General features: G+C 41.5%; 1 protein-coding gene across 1 annotated transcript in view; it reads left to right on the top strand.

Annotated features, from left to right (window-relative positions):
- Positions 1–5,932: 5,932 nt before the first annotated feature.
- canx (calnexin) overlaps positions 5,933–13,879 on the top strand; it is a 37,268-nt gene continuing 29,321 nt past the window's right edge. Inside the window, exon 1 of the mRNA XM_079838389.1 lies at positions 5,933–6,009. The gene's annotated coding sequence lies outside the window, so the exon portion shown is untranslated. The remainder of the gene's footprint in view (positions 6,010–13,879) is intronic.

The following is a 13,879-nucleotide window of genomic DNA, read 5'->3' as shown; positions in this document are numbered from 1 at the left end:
TCAAAGTCCAAACTTGACTTTAGTGTTTACGCTGTTATGCGGTCAGGGATGTTTGAACAAGAACTATAAATCGAGATATAAATGATAACTCCTATATATAGCTGTGCTTGAACGTTTGTGAACGCCCTGCAGAATCTGTGAATAATTTAAACAAAATAAGAGAGATCATACAAAATGCATGTTATTGTTATTTAGTGCTGTCCTGAATTCGATATTTTACATAAAATATGATGATATAGAGTCAACAAAATGACTCCGTGCAAAAGTTTACACACCCTTGATTCTTAAACCTCTGTGTGTGTGGTTCCCTGATGATCCACGGCTGTGTGTGAGTGTGTGTGTGTGTGTGTGTGTGTGTCGTTCCCGATGATCCACTGTGTGTGTTTTGTGAAGTTGTTCTTGAGTCTCTTGTTTGTCCTGAGAAGTTAAACTGACCAACGGTCTTCAGAAAAATCCCCCATGTCTGGAAGATTCTTCAGTTTTCCAGCATCTTTGTGATATTTGAGCCTCTCCAGCCGTGACTGTGATTCTGAGATCTGAGGACGATTGAGGGACTCAAACACAACTATTAAAAAAGGTTCACACATTCACTCCAGAAGGAAACACGGTGCATTACGAGCCGGGGGGGGGGGGGGGGGCTTTTGCACAGGATGAAGATGTCCAAATTTTTCTTATTTTGTTTAAATATCAGTTTAATTTCATTTAGTACTGCCCTTCAGAAGCAACAGAAGACACTTGCATGTTTTTAAGAAGACAAATTAGGTACAATTTAACTTGATCTTCCAAAAGTTTTCACCCCCGGCTCTTAATGCGTCGTGTTTCCTTCTGGAGCTTCAGTGAATGTGAGAACCTTTTTCATTTTCTGAAGACCGTTGGTCAGTTTAACTGCTCAGGACTATTGTTGCTAAGAGGGCCGACGGCCAATCGCATGCTGCAAAGTTTCGGAAGTGTCATCTAAATATAAATGCCACTCTGCACGAAACAGAGATATCCTCCTGACCCAGAATAGAGGTGTTGCTATGTGTAGAGGACATTATTAGCACATTTCTCTGACAACATACTCTGATATTATTATGAAATAGAAGACATTCTTATGAAAATGTTTTTACACGCCTTTTTACATGACATATTGTCCCAAAACACCTTAATATGCAAATTATACAGTGTATAGTTGCATTTATGTCCATGTTTACACACATATTGCATAAAGTAAAACTGTATATCAAATAATTCTGTATCTTTCATAACATTGAGAATCATCTTTATACATAGTTTGTATTAAAAAAATATGAAGCTTGAAGCATAAAAATTGATTTGACCTGTTGAAAAAAGATGGCATCCATCCTCTCTAGTAATTTGGCACATAGTCTTAGAGCTAAACCTTGACTGACTAGGACCCAGGTCAGGAAGCAGACAAACTGGCTAAACCGACCGTCTGCTAGCTGTCTCACGTCACCGGAGTCAGATAAATCCCAGCACATAGAGACTCTTTCACCTAGATATTATCATATAGAGACTGTGTCTGTTCCCCGAATTAGTAAATACAAAAAAACATCAAAACCATTCAACAGTAAAAAAGATGTCCAACAAATAAACAACAGATATAATACAGATGAACAATTGATAAAGCTTGGGTTGCTGAATATTCGATCCCTCTCCCCAAAAGCGCTTATTGTTAATGATATGATTACAGATAATAATCTAGATGTGCTGTGTTTGACAGAAACCTGGCTAAAACCTGACGACTACATTACTTTAAATGAGTCCACCCCCCAAGATTATTGTTATAAACATGAGCCGCGTCTGAAAGGTAAAGGGGAGGGGTTGCTGTCATACACACTCACCTAAAGGATTATTAGGAACACACACTAATACTGTGTTTGACCCTTTCGCCTTCAGAACTGCCTTAATTCTACGTGGCATTGATTCAACAAGCTGCTGAAAGCATTCTTTAGAAATGTTGGCCCATATTGATAGGAGAGCATCTGCAGTTGATGGAGATTTGTGGGATGCACATCCAGGGCACGAAGCTCCCGTTCCACCACATCCCAAAGATGCTCTATTGGGTTGAGATCTGGAGACTGTGGCGGCCATTTTAGTCCAGTGAACTCATTGTCATGTTCAAGAAACCAATTTGAAATGATTGGAGCTTTGTGACGGTGCATTATCCTGCTGGAAGTAGCCATCAGAGGATGGGGACATGGTGCTCATAAAGGGATGGACATGGTCAGAAACAATGCTCAGGTAGGCCGTGGCATTTAAACCATGCCCAATTGGCACTAAGGGGCCTAAAGTGTGCCAAGAAAACATCCCCCACACCATTACACCACCACCACCAGCCTGCACAGTGGGAACAAGGCATGATGGATCCATGTTCTCATTCTGTTTACGCCAAATTCTGACTCTACCATCTGAATGTCTCAACACAAATCCAGACTCATCAGACCAGGAAACATTTTTACAGTCTTCAACTGTCCAATTTTGTTGAGCTGGTGCAAATTGTCGCCTCTCTTTCCTCTTTGTAGTGGAGATGAGTGGTACCCGGTGGGGTCTTCTGCTGTTGTAGCCCATCCGCCTCAAGGTTGTGTGTGTTGTGGCTTCACAAATGCTTTGCTGCAGACCTCGGTTGTAACGAGTGGTTATTTCAGTCAAAGTTGCTCTTCTATCAGCTTGAATCAGTCGGCCCATGACCTCTGACCTCTAGCATCAACAAGGCATTTTCTCCACAGGACTGCCGCATACTGGATGCTTTTCCCTTTTCACACCATTCTTTGTAAACTCTAGAAATGGTTGTGTGTGAAAATCCCAGTAACTGAGCAGATTGTGAAATACTCAGACCGGCCCGTCTGGCACCAACAACCATGCCACGCTCAAAATGGCTTAAATCCCCTTTCTTTCCCATTCCGACATTCAGTGTGGAGTTCAGGAGATTGACTTGACCAGGACCACACCCCTAAATGCATTGAAGACACTGCCATGTGATTGGTTGATTAGATAATTGCATTCATGAGAAATTGAACAGGTGTTCCTAATAATCCTTTAGGTGAGTGTATAATCAAATGTTCAGAATTACTCAGAGGTCTAGTTTCACATATAATTCCTATATTATTTTTATGCTCTCATTAAATAACGCATTAAAGCAATGTAAAGGCAGATTAATAGAAAAACATTTGTAGCAAAATATTTTCAAATTATTCCAATTATTGGTAAAAGTGATGACTTGTAAATAAATAATCATATATTTCTCACTGTACACTGCTGTGGTGGAGCCGTTGCTTTAACTAGAGCACCCTCAGTGATTGGATTCTGGAACTGGGCCTGACACACACACACACACTCACACACACACAAACACGCACACACACACTCACAGCCGTGGATCATCAGGGAACCACACACATACACACAAACTCACGTTTGTTTTTGTGAAATGTGAGGACATTCCATAGGCGTAATGGTTTTTATACCGTACAAACCGTATTTTCTATCCCCTTACACTGACCCTAAACCTACCCAACACACACACACACACACACACACACACACACACACACACACACACACACACACACACACACACACACACACACACACACACTGCCCCTGCCCCTAAACCTACCCATCACACACACACACACACACACACACACACTGCCCCTGCCCCTAAACCTACCCATCACACACACACACACACACACACACACACTGCCCCTGCCCCTAAACCTACCCATCACACACACACACACACACACACACAGCCATGGATCATCAGGGAACCACACACACAGAGGTTTAAGAATCAAGGGTGTGTAAACTTTTGCACGGGGTCATTTTTATAAACTCAGCGTTGTTTGTCTTGTTGACTCTATGTAAACATACGTTATGTAAAATATCTAATTCAGGACAGCACTAAATAACAATAACATGCATTTTGTATGAGCTCTCTTATTTTGTTACAATGATTCTCAGATTCTGCAGGGCGTTCACACACTGATGGAGGTCAGATGTAGCTGTGAATGCCTCTTTCTCCACTGAGCCGTCGACACATTAACCCCAACAGAAGGACGTGTTTAGAGTAAACGGGTTAGCTCGTCTCACTCAACCGGTCCCACCGCTGAGGATGAGGATGATGAGGATGAAGATGCCCATCTGAAACACAACAGTGTGTGCTAAACACAGGAGTTCAGTTTCACTCGCATGACAGTAAACAATCTAAACAATCAGCTCGATGCAAATATACCAGTGCTCCCACACGAGGGCTCTTAAAGGGACGGTTCACACAAAAATGAACATTCTGTCATCATTTATGATTTAAACTGACAGAGTGTGTCTGCTTCCCGAACAATGTTAGGAAGACTGTTCCAGAGTTTAGGAACTAAATAGGAAAAGGATCGACCGCCTGCAGTTGATTTGGATATTCTCAGCTGGCCAGAGTTTAGAGAGCGCAGTAGACGTGATGGAGGATAATGTGTTAAGAGCTCGCTCAAGTACTGGAGATAAACATTTAGTGCTTTGTAAGTAAGAAGCAAGATTTTAAAATGTATGCGATGTTTAATAGGCAGCCAGTGCAGTGTTGACAGAACTGGGCTAATATGGCCACACTTCCTGGTTCTAGTAAGAACTGGAGCTGCTGCGTTTTGGACCAGCTGGAGTTTGTTTATTAAGCGAGCAGGGCAACCACCCAGTAGAGCATTACAATAATCTAACCTTGAGCTCATGAACTGTTCTGCATTTTGCATTTTTAAGATGGAAGAATGCAGTTTTACAGATGCTAGAAACGTGGCTTTCAAATGAAAGATAGCACACGAGGTTCATTATTATTCTGTGTTCTGCAGAAGAAAGACATTCATACGGGTTTACAACTAGAGGGAGAGTAAATGTTCATTTTGGGGTGAACTGCCCCTTTAAGGGAAGAAGATTCTATTGTTTACTGTAACTTACTTTCTTCTGTGAATCATTGAAGATATTTTGAGAAATGTCTCATGGTTTTTATTATTATTAGTAATATTTATATCCATACAATGGGATCAGTTGTCACTAAAGATGTCTCCCCAGTTGTGATGCTATAAGAACATATATCTGTCATAGTTATGCATAATTGCATTATGATTATATACTGTCAATTCATAATGACTCTATTCACACAGTTTATCAAAAGATTTAATGGTGATTTTTTTATGCTAAAAAATTATACACAAAATCCTCCTCAGAAAAGAACGGAAAGCATTATATTTGCTAATTTGATCAAATTCAAACATTTAGGCAGAAGCCTTCATGACAAACTCATTTTGAGACATGTATTGTTTTTAAATATTTACAAATACAGCCAAAACGTATGTAAACTTCTTTCCGCCACAGAATTGTTTATTTTTATTTTTGGTGACTTTTTATCTCACAATTGTGAATTTACACCTGAGAATAAAGTCAGAATTGTGAGATAAAAAGTCGCAATTACCTTTTAAATGTTTTCTGTGGCGGAAACCAGCTTCCATACTACTAAAGAGTACAATAGATATCAAAACAAACTAACAAAAACCCTAAAAATATATAATATAATGCGTATTAATGACGACGAATGCTTATTATTTACATTTTTACATTAATGTGCTACATTTAGATAATAGACGGATTGATTAAATAATATTCTTTGTGATAAGGCATACGTGGGAAAAAATAAAATAAAACATAAGCTAGGCATGATGTGATTCTTAAATTAAATCCGTCATGTTTCGCTTCTGCTGTGGTGCATCCAATAAGCGTGCGTTTCCGTGTACGCCACGGCCAATCAGCGGTGTCCACGAGGTGCAGGTCGGAGGCGGAGACCACAGTCCGTGACAGACAGCGAGTCTAAGCAATCACCATCGCGCGTTCTCTAAGAGGCGTGGCGACGCTTCATGCAGTGTCCAATCGGATCGTGCTGGAGGCGGGGCCTGTGTGCGGGACTTCATCCTCCATAGCCACACGTGACGCGCAGTAGTCGCAGGCGGAGAGCTGCATCAGAGAGCACGGGTGAGTACACTACACCGCAAATATAGCTTTACTACACATGTGTGTCTTTCTGCTCATCTGCGGGGTGTCCTAACGATGGGTCACCGCAGGAAAGAGCGGATATATAAAGTGTAAAAGGGAGAATATGTGCGTTGACCTATAGGCTAGTCGCTTGTGCTAAGCTAACCGATACAGGTGTCATGTCAATAAAAGCGGAGTGTTCAAAACTCATCGCTTCATGTGACGTTAGTGTCATTAGTGTTGGTGTGTGTCCTCGGATCTCACAGACACTGAACGAAGCTAGTCAAACAAACGCGCAGTGAGTTAAAGCTAAAGCTAGTCATATGTGTGCGCTTTAAATCATCATATGTGAGGTTTAATTCATCTTTACATGGACACCGTCCACTTGTGAGTATAAATGTGTGAAGAAATGGCCAGTTCGCATCGGACATAGGGCTCAAGTGTCGCTTGACACTTTCAGTTTGAGCTTATGAATGGATGTTTCTGGAATAATACGCGGAAAAGTCAAACCGGCTGAACTAGAGCTGCACATGTCAGTTAAACCGTCATTTCCGGCCCTCGAGAGAAAAGGTAAAGGTCACGAGAGACTCTGGCATTTGCATGGAGAACACAGCTTCTTATTTCCTTGTGTTTTAAAGGATGCAGGAGCAGGAAAATGATTCCCCTGGCCCCTGGTTAACATGTTCTCAGGCTCTGGCACACCTTTGACCTTTATGTTTAACCGAAAAGATGCCATTCTGAAGTTTAACAGTGCTCCTCTGTGAACTAGGTTATGCTAATTATCTACAGGGCTTTATCTATTCTCTCTTTACGGCCTGTATCCTGCTCCCAGGCATTGAGTCACTGGTGCATTCTGGGAAGGTCTGTGGTACCTTCCCCCATCGACTCAAGCCCAGTCGAGTGTAAAGAGGCTTAACCCTGTGTCTGGAAGTGTGTGTGTGTGTGTGTGTGTGTGTGTGTGTGTGTGTGTGTGTGTGTGTGTGTGTGTGTGTGTGTGTGTGCACTGTTGGGTGCCGAGGTGAACGAACCCACGTTTGGACCGGCACAAACATAATGTACAACCGACCAGTTAAAATCGCAGAATAAATGAAGCAAGTCTTGTATTAGCCTTAAAGGTGCAGTGTGTAAATTTTAGCGGCATCTAGTGGTGAGGTTGCGAAACTGCCCACCCCTCACGGTCGAAGCTACGGTGGCCCACACAGGACAAAGATGTGTCGTCTGAGACAGCAGAGAGTAGCTAGTGCTCTGTAGAGAAGTTTGTCCCTTTAGGGCTACCGTAGAAACATGGCGGCTTCACTGTAAGTGTGTGTAGATAGAAACGGCTCATTCTGAGGTAATAAACACACAACGGTCTTTATACTCCACTGAAAACATAGTTATGTGTATTATATTGCATTTCTGTCAATACATCCTCATATTACACACTGCACCTTTAAGGCATGCATTTTAAAAGCCTTGTGAGTTAAACGTTTTATTTATGCGGGCACTAAAGGTGTTTGAGTACTAAGTTCTCTTTAGCGTCGTCTTATTGTTTTTAAACTCAAATACACACGGTTTGCATAAAACAGTCGTTTATATGTTAGAGGCACAGTATGTACACATCAGATATTAAAGCGGCGGTAGTGTTGCCATGGTTACTACACAATAACACCGGCGGGTGTGATGTCACTGATAGGCGACGCACGGGCCGTGTCCTGGTTAAAATCACTAATTTCTCTGGATTTAAACATTCTTGGAAACATTTTGGGATAATGCGCACAAGGTTTTTGTATCCAAAAATCTTACATATTGTGCCTTTTAAATAAACAGTTCAGATGTGTATCAGTGTATTAGATCTGTGCGTTCGCTCTTAAAGTGGCAGTAGCCTAATAATCAACCGACAAAAGCACTCACTGCTCTCGACTGAATAACTTCAATCAGTGTGTATGTAATTAATGCAGTGTTTATTTTATTTGTCTTACGTTGTATTCGTCCTATTATTCTTATTCTTACTAACAAAGATGATATAATACAATAATTATAATATAATGATGATAAATACGCCACACGCTGGTCAAAACAAAAATGGCATAAAACACCTTTTACACACACTGCAAATGTTTTATTGACAGTAAAATCGATCAAGTTTCTTTATGTTCTTTTATCAATTTTCAGGGCTTGTTTTGATTGCTAAACAGGACTATTGATTCATTTCAATGTCTCATTAAAACGTCTGCACGTGTATAAAACTGATCAGAGATCAGGTCAAACCCATAGACACTCATGATTCGTGAGTTCAGAGGTCATCGAAACAGTCATGGCTGAAATCACGTTTGATACGCGCTCCAAAACTAAAGATTGGTAAATGTTTCGCCGCTTCGTGATGCAGTGATTGGCCCATCGTGGCCATCCGGCTGCTCAGTGATTGGCTAAAGATGGTGATGTGATGTTATTGGCGTCTCGCCCAGCTCTTCTCTATCTCCGCTCTGTAGGGAAGTGTGTTGTGCGGCCGGTCAGGGGTTATGCAGACCTGTTTGACCAGAGTCTGGCCCAGGGCACGGATCCGGGTTCTGCCCGCTCTAATGGAGCAGTGTGTTCAATCAGCAGAGCAGATCTGTGCTCAAACTGGATTTGAAGACGCTCACTGTCAGTTAGCGCTGCCATGCTGAATGTCTTCCTGCAGATCTCTGTGTGTGTGTGTGTGTGTGTGTGTGTGTGTGTGTGTGTGTGTGTGTGTGTGTGTGTGTTATCAGGACAGGGTGGAGAGACGGCCTGTCCACTGTCTCCGGATAATAGATCACCTGCCCATTAGCAGAAGTGTGTGAATCTGCTGGAGCCGTGTTTCTGCACATTAGTGTTCATCTAATTGAGACAAACATCTGAAAGCACCTTCAAAATCAGGGCCCGTATTCATAAAGATTCTAAGAGTCCTCTCAGAAAACTCCTAATTTAGCTTAAAAACTTTTACGTCGGAGTCTTAGCTTAAGAGCTATTCGGGACCGATCTGAGAGCAACTCTGAGCAAGGAAAATACTAAAACTGTTATCTTAGTGAAGAGGCGGGGCTAACCCCGTTGCTACATATGACACCGTCTTTTGAAGACTGTGATTGGTTGATTGTCCAAAAAGGGGGAAAAAGGAGCGCTTTTAAGTATAGGGTCTATTCTAAGCCTTCACTTTGAAATTACAAGCGCAAATTGTCCTATTTTACCGTTCTCTCTCACTCACACACACACATTATAAATAATATGTATATAAATCCTTTTATTATTTACCATGCTGTTAATTTCCTATAAGGTATTTGATTGGCTTAGAATTATAAACATTGTTCCACTCTAATTCCACTGATTGCTGGCATGTCTATTTAATTGGTGGTTTGAAAGTTGGGTTTAATGCAACAAACATGATCTAATCTATAGCGTCTTAAGTCACTGTCCTCCATCGTCTGCAACACATTTCTTCTTCCTCTTCGTCTTTCTGCCATTTTCTCCGCTGCTAAAGAAAATCTCAAGCCTCTTAAAAGTCCTCGTCTGTGCTCCTAACAAATTTAACCTTAAGACCTCTTTTAAGAGTTAAGATGCTTTCTGAATTACTTTTTTCTTTACTAGGACTTTTTAGTTAATTTTAAGAGTAAACGCCCATATTTCTAAGAATTTTCTAAGAATTTTGTCACTAGGAGCTGCTCTTTGCATTAAGATTCTTTATGAATACAGGCCCTGGGCTTTTAAAATGATTTTTTGCTCTTCTCTAGAGTTATTTCTGGATATTGAGTTTTAATGAATCTTTCCCCGAAACCAAAATGACCCATTTCTGACCAAATCTTTTGGTCACTGAAATTTCGGTGCATCCATGAAAATGAATTAAAAATATTGAATGTTAGGGATGACATATCGCCACCATATATCCGTATCAGTGCATTCCTTAATCATATAGAAGACTGTTTTGTTATAAAGAAAGCGGTGTGTGTGTGTATGGTCTTAAGTCTCACTGATGTCTGTTCATGTTGCTAGAATTGTTTCAGTCTTTCTGGAGGGAAGCAATGTTTTACTATCAGTAATGATAAGACAATCTTCCCTTCCACAACAGTTTCCTTTAGCCATTGACTGACTCCCATTATTATCCCAATAATCCATGTGCTCCCTCCCAGTCTTCATTTCACAGGTGTTCAGATATTCAAGTGTGTGTGTGTGTGTGTGTGATAGTTTTGCTGACGTCTTGCGTTGGTTCAGCTCAGATGCTCCTGTTCAGTTCAGATTAGCTTTAGTGCTGATGGTGTGTGTGTGTGTGTGTGTGTGTGTGTGTGTGTGTGTAATCGCTCTACCCCCACAGATGAGCAACAGATGGGTCAGGACTGGATCCTGTGACACACACACACACACACACACACACACACACACACACACACACACACACACACACACACACACTGTGAAGCCCCAGGCATCCTCAACTCAAGTGTCCTGCTCTTCAACATCAGCCTCAAGCCCATGTCTCTGTTCAGCCCAGTGAGGTTTAACCCCAACACACAGTCTCATTATTATTATTACAATCATTCAGATTATCACAGAAGTACTGGAATGAAAGTTTGGATATAAACACGGATGTCTTCGGTAGAATAGAGTAAAACACCTTTTGAAAGTAAACATGAGGCTTCAAATAAAGATTTTATCAATTACACCAGTAGATGGAGACAAGACTGTGAAAACATGAGTCATTGAATCATTCATTCAAGAGATTTGTTTAGAAACACTGATTCATCCAGTAATGAAACAAGTGACGTCATTGAATCATTCACGAAAGAGATTAATTCAAAAACACTGATTCATCCAGTAATGAAACAAGTGAAGTCTTTATGAGTGAGTCATTGAATCATTCACTCAAGAGATTCGTTCAAAAACACTGATTCATCCAGTAGTGAAACAAATGAAGTCTTTATGAGTGAGTCATTGAATCATTCACTCAAGAGATTCGTTCAAAAACACTGATTCATCCAGTAATGAAACAAGTGAGCCATTGAATCATTCACTAAAGAGATTAATTCAAAAACACTGATTCATCCAGTAATGAAACGAGTCTTTGAATCATTCACTAAAGAGATTTGTTCAAAAACACTGATTCATCCAGTAATGAAACGAGTCTTTGAATCATTCACTAAAGAGATTTGTTCAAAAACACTGATTCATCCAGTAATGAAACAAGTTAAGTCTTTATGAGTGAGTCATTGAATAATTTATTCAAACTGAATTCAGAATATTGATCAAAACACAGCTTCATTAATTTATATAGATCATGGTAATAAACATTTTTATTTCTGAAGTGAAGAGTAAACATTAGACCCTTTTAACACACACTCTTGTTCAGGTGGCTGTGATGAGATGCAAATATGGGCTGATGAATTAGTCAGTTAGTGTTGTGTTTGTGAGGCTGGAGGATGTGTGTGTGTGTGTGTGTGTGTGTGTGAGAGAGTCGTGGGTCAGGAGTGTTTGTTGTGTTCCGGCTGCCGTGGTGATGTTGCTATCAGATGCTGTTGGCACGGCTGCTTCAGTCGCTGTAATCCTCAGTGTGTGTTAAGCTCATTAACACACTGCGCCTGTGGGTGTTGAAACACCAGCCTGCTGAAGGGTTGGCATACACCTGAGGAACAGTCTGACCGCGGACAGCACACACACACACACACACACACACACACACACACACACACTGGAGTCTTCTGATGGAGTGACACTGATAATATGATCATGAGAGTATTTATATCCGCTTCTGTTCACTCACACCATAGACACTTGAGCTGAGCTGATCGTGAACACAGAGGGAAACGAGTGCTTTACACACACACTTCCTGGTAAAAGTACTGGTTAGTTACAGTGGTGTGTGTATGTGTTCAGGTGCACAGGTTGTGTGTGAGAACTGTGCGTTTGCACAGGTGTTGTGTGTGTGTGTGCACAGGTTTTTTGCGTGTGCACAGGTTGTGTGAGAACTGTGCGTTTGCACAGGTGTTGTGTGTGCACAGGTTGTGTGTGTGTGTGTGTGTGTGTGTGTGTGTGTGTGTGCACAGGTTGTGTGAGAACTGTGTGCACAGGTGTTGTGTGTGCACAGGTTGTGTGTGAGAACTGTGTGTGTGTGCACAGGTTTTGTGTGTGTGTGCACGTGCACAGGTTTTGTGTGTGTGTGCACAGGTTTTGTGTGTGTGTGTGCGCACAGGTCGTGAGAACTGTGCGTGTGTGTGTGTGTGTGCGCACGTGTGTGTATGTGTGTGCGCACAGGTTGTGTGTGAGAACTGTGCATTTGCACAGGTGTTGTGTGTGTGCACGTGTATGTGTGTGCGCACAGGTTGTGTGTGAGAACTGCGTTTGCACAGGTTGTGTGTGAGAACTGCGTTTGCACAGGTGTTGTGTGTGTGTGTGTGCACAGGTTGTGTGTGAGAACTGTGCGTTTGCACAGGTGTGTGTGTGTGTGTGTGTGTGTGTGTGTGTGTGTGTGTGTGTGTGTGTGTGTGCGCGCGCACAGGTTGTGTGTGAGAACTGCGTTTTCACAGGTGTGTGTGTGTGTGTGCACAGGTTGTGTGTGAGAACTGTGCGTTTGCACAGGTGTTGTGTGTGTGTGTGGTGTGTGTGTGTGTGTGCGTGCACAGGTTGTGTGTGAGAACTGTGCGTTTGCACAGGTGTTTGTGTGTGTGTGTGCACAGGTTGTGTGTGAGAACTGTGCGTTTGCACAGGTGTTGTGTGTGTGCGCACAGGTTGTGTGTGAGAACTGTGCGTTTGCACTAGGGTTGTGCCGATGGACGATATCATCGTCCATCGTGATGGCTGACCGACATCACGATGGAGCGCCACCATCGTGATGCCACGCCCCAGTTGGGAGTCTGCTGTGAGTGCGACACACACAAATCCTCTTCTATAGTATTAGTTAAACTAAACATTTAGCAGGGATTGCTCTGTAAATTAAATTGAGAATGTAACTAATGCATATATGCTATTTTAAATACTGTAGTCTATGCCAGATATATATAGCCTACATTTTGAAATTATTTGAGGCTGAAACATCCATAAGCATGCGTGTTTATTTAAGCACTTCCGTCAGTGAAACAACACAGCCTATAAAACATTTAAACGATTTTCAGTAAATAATGGTAACCTCAAGAGTATAAGAAAATTAATTAGTTAGAAAAATATTTGATTCATACTATTTCCCCGCAAAGATGCGTCATATACCGCTCTGCGCTTTGAGAGGAATGCGGGACACAAGCTGGATAGACACCTTCTCGAATATCTTCATCTTCATGCTCTACTGATGTTGCAAAGCAACACTTGTTGTAAAAGGTCTGACGAGCGAATTTTATCTTCCACGGGGTCAAGACATTTAGGCAATCTTTGATTATTCACTGCCAGAGAAAACGAAACTAAAATCACCGGCGCGCGCGCGTGTGTGTGTGAAATGCGCTATTCAAATACACCAAACTTGACGCGCCTTACCAAGTTTAATAACAAACTGTGTTAAATAAAATTTGAAGTAATAAGGTATTCGTCCTACAGTGTTTTTTATACTTTACCACAGTAAAGGATGTGAATAGTTATAATAGACTTAATTATAAGTAAACGTTATTATAAGCAAGAAACGTTTATAATCCCCTGTGAACATGGGTGAGACGTGAGTGAAGATTTGGGAAAAGAAACGAGATGTCCATGTCCATTGGGATAAAATGGACTAGGCCTATTGTTAAAATTCACGGAAAGTCGAGTGACCAGATCCAGATCGCAGAACAGAATGAAAAAGTGCTCTCTGACCATTATTTCCTTTCTAGGCTAAGCTTTGCTTCACTCCTGTGATAATATTCACGTGAAACAACATTCACATACAAAACACTGGGTTAGTAAAATAACGAAGTAATTTTTT

This window comes from Gobio gobio (assembly GCF_949357685.1).
Source record: "Gobio gobio genome assembly, chromosome: 16".
Taxonomy (NCBI): Eukaryota; Metazoa; Chordata; class Actinopteri; order Cypriniformes; family Gobionidae; genus Gobio; species Gobio gobio.
This window is presented reverse-complemented; position numbering and strand designations above follow the sequence as displayed.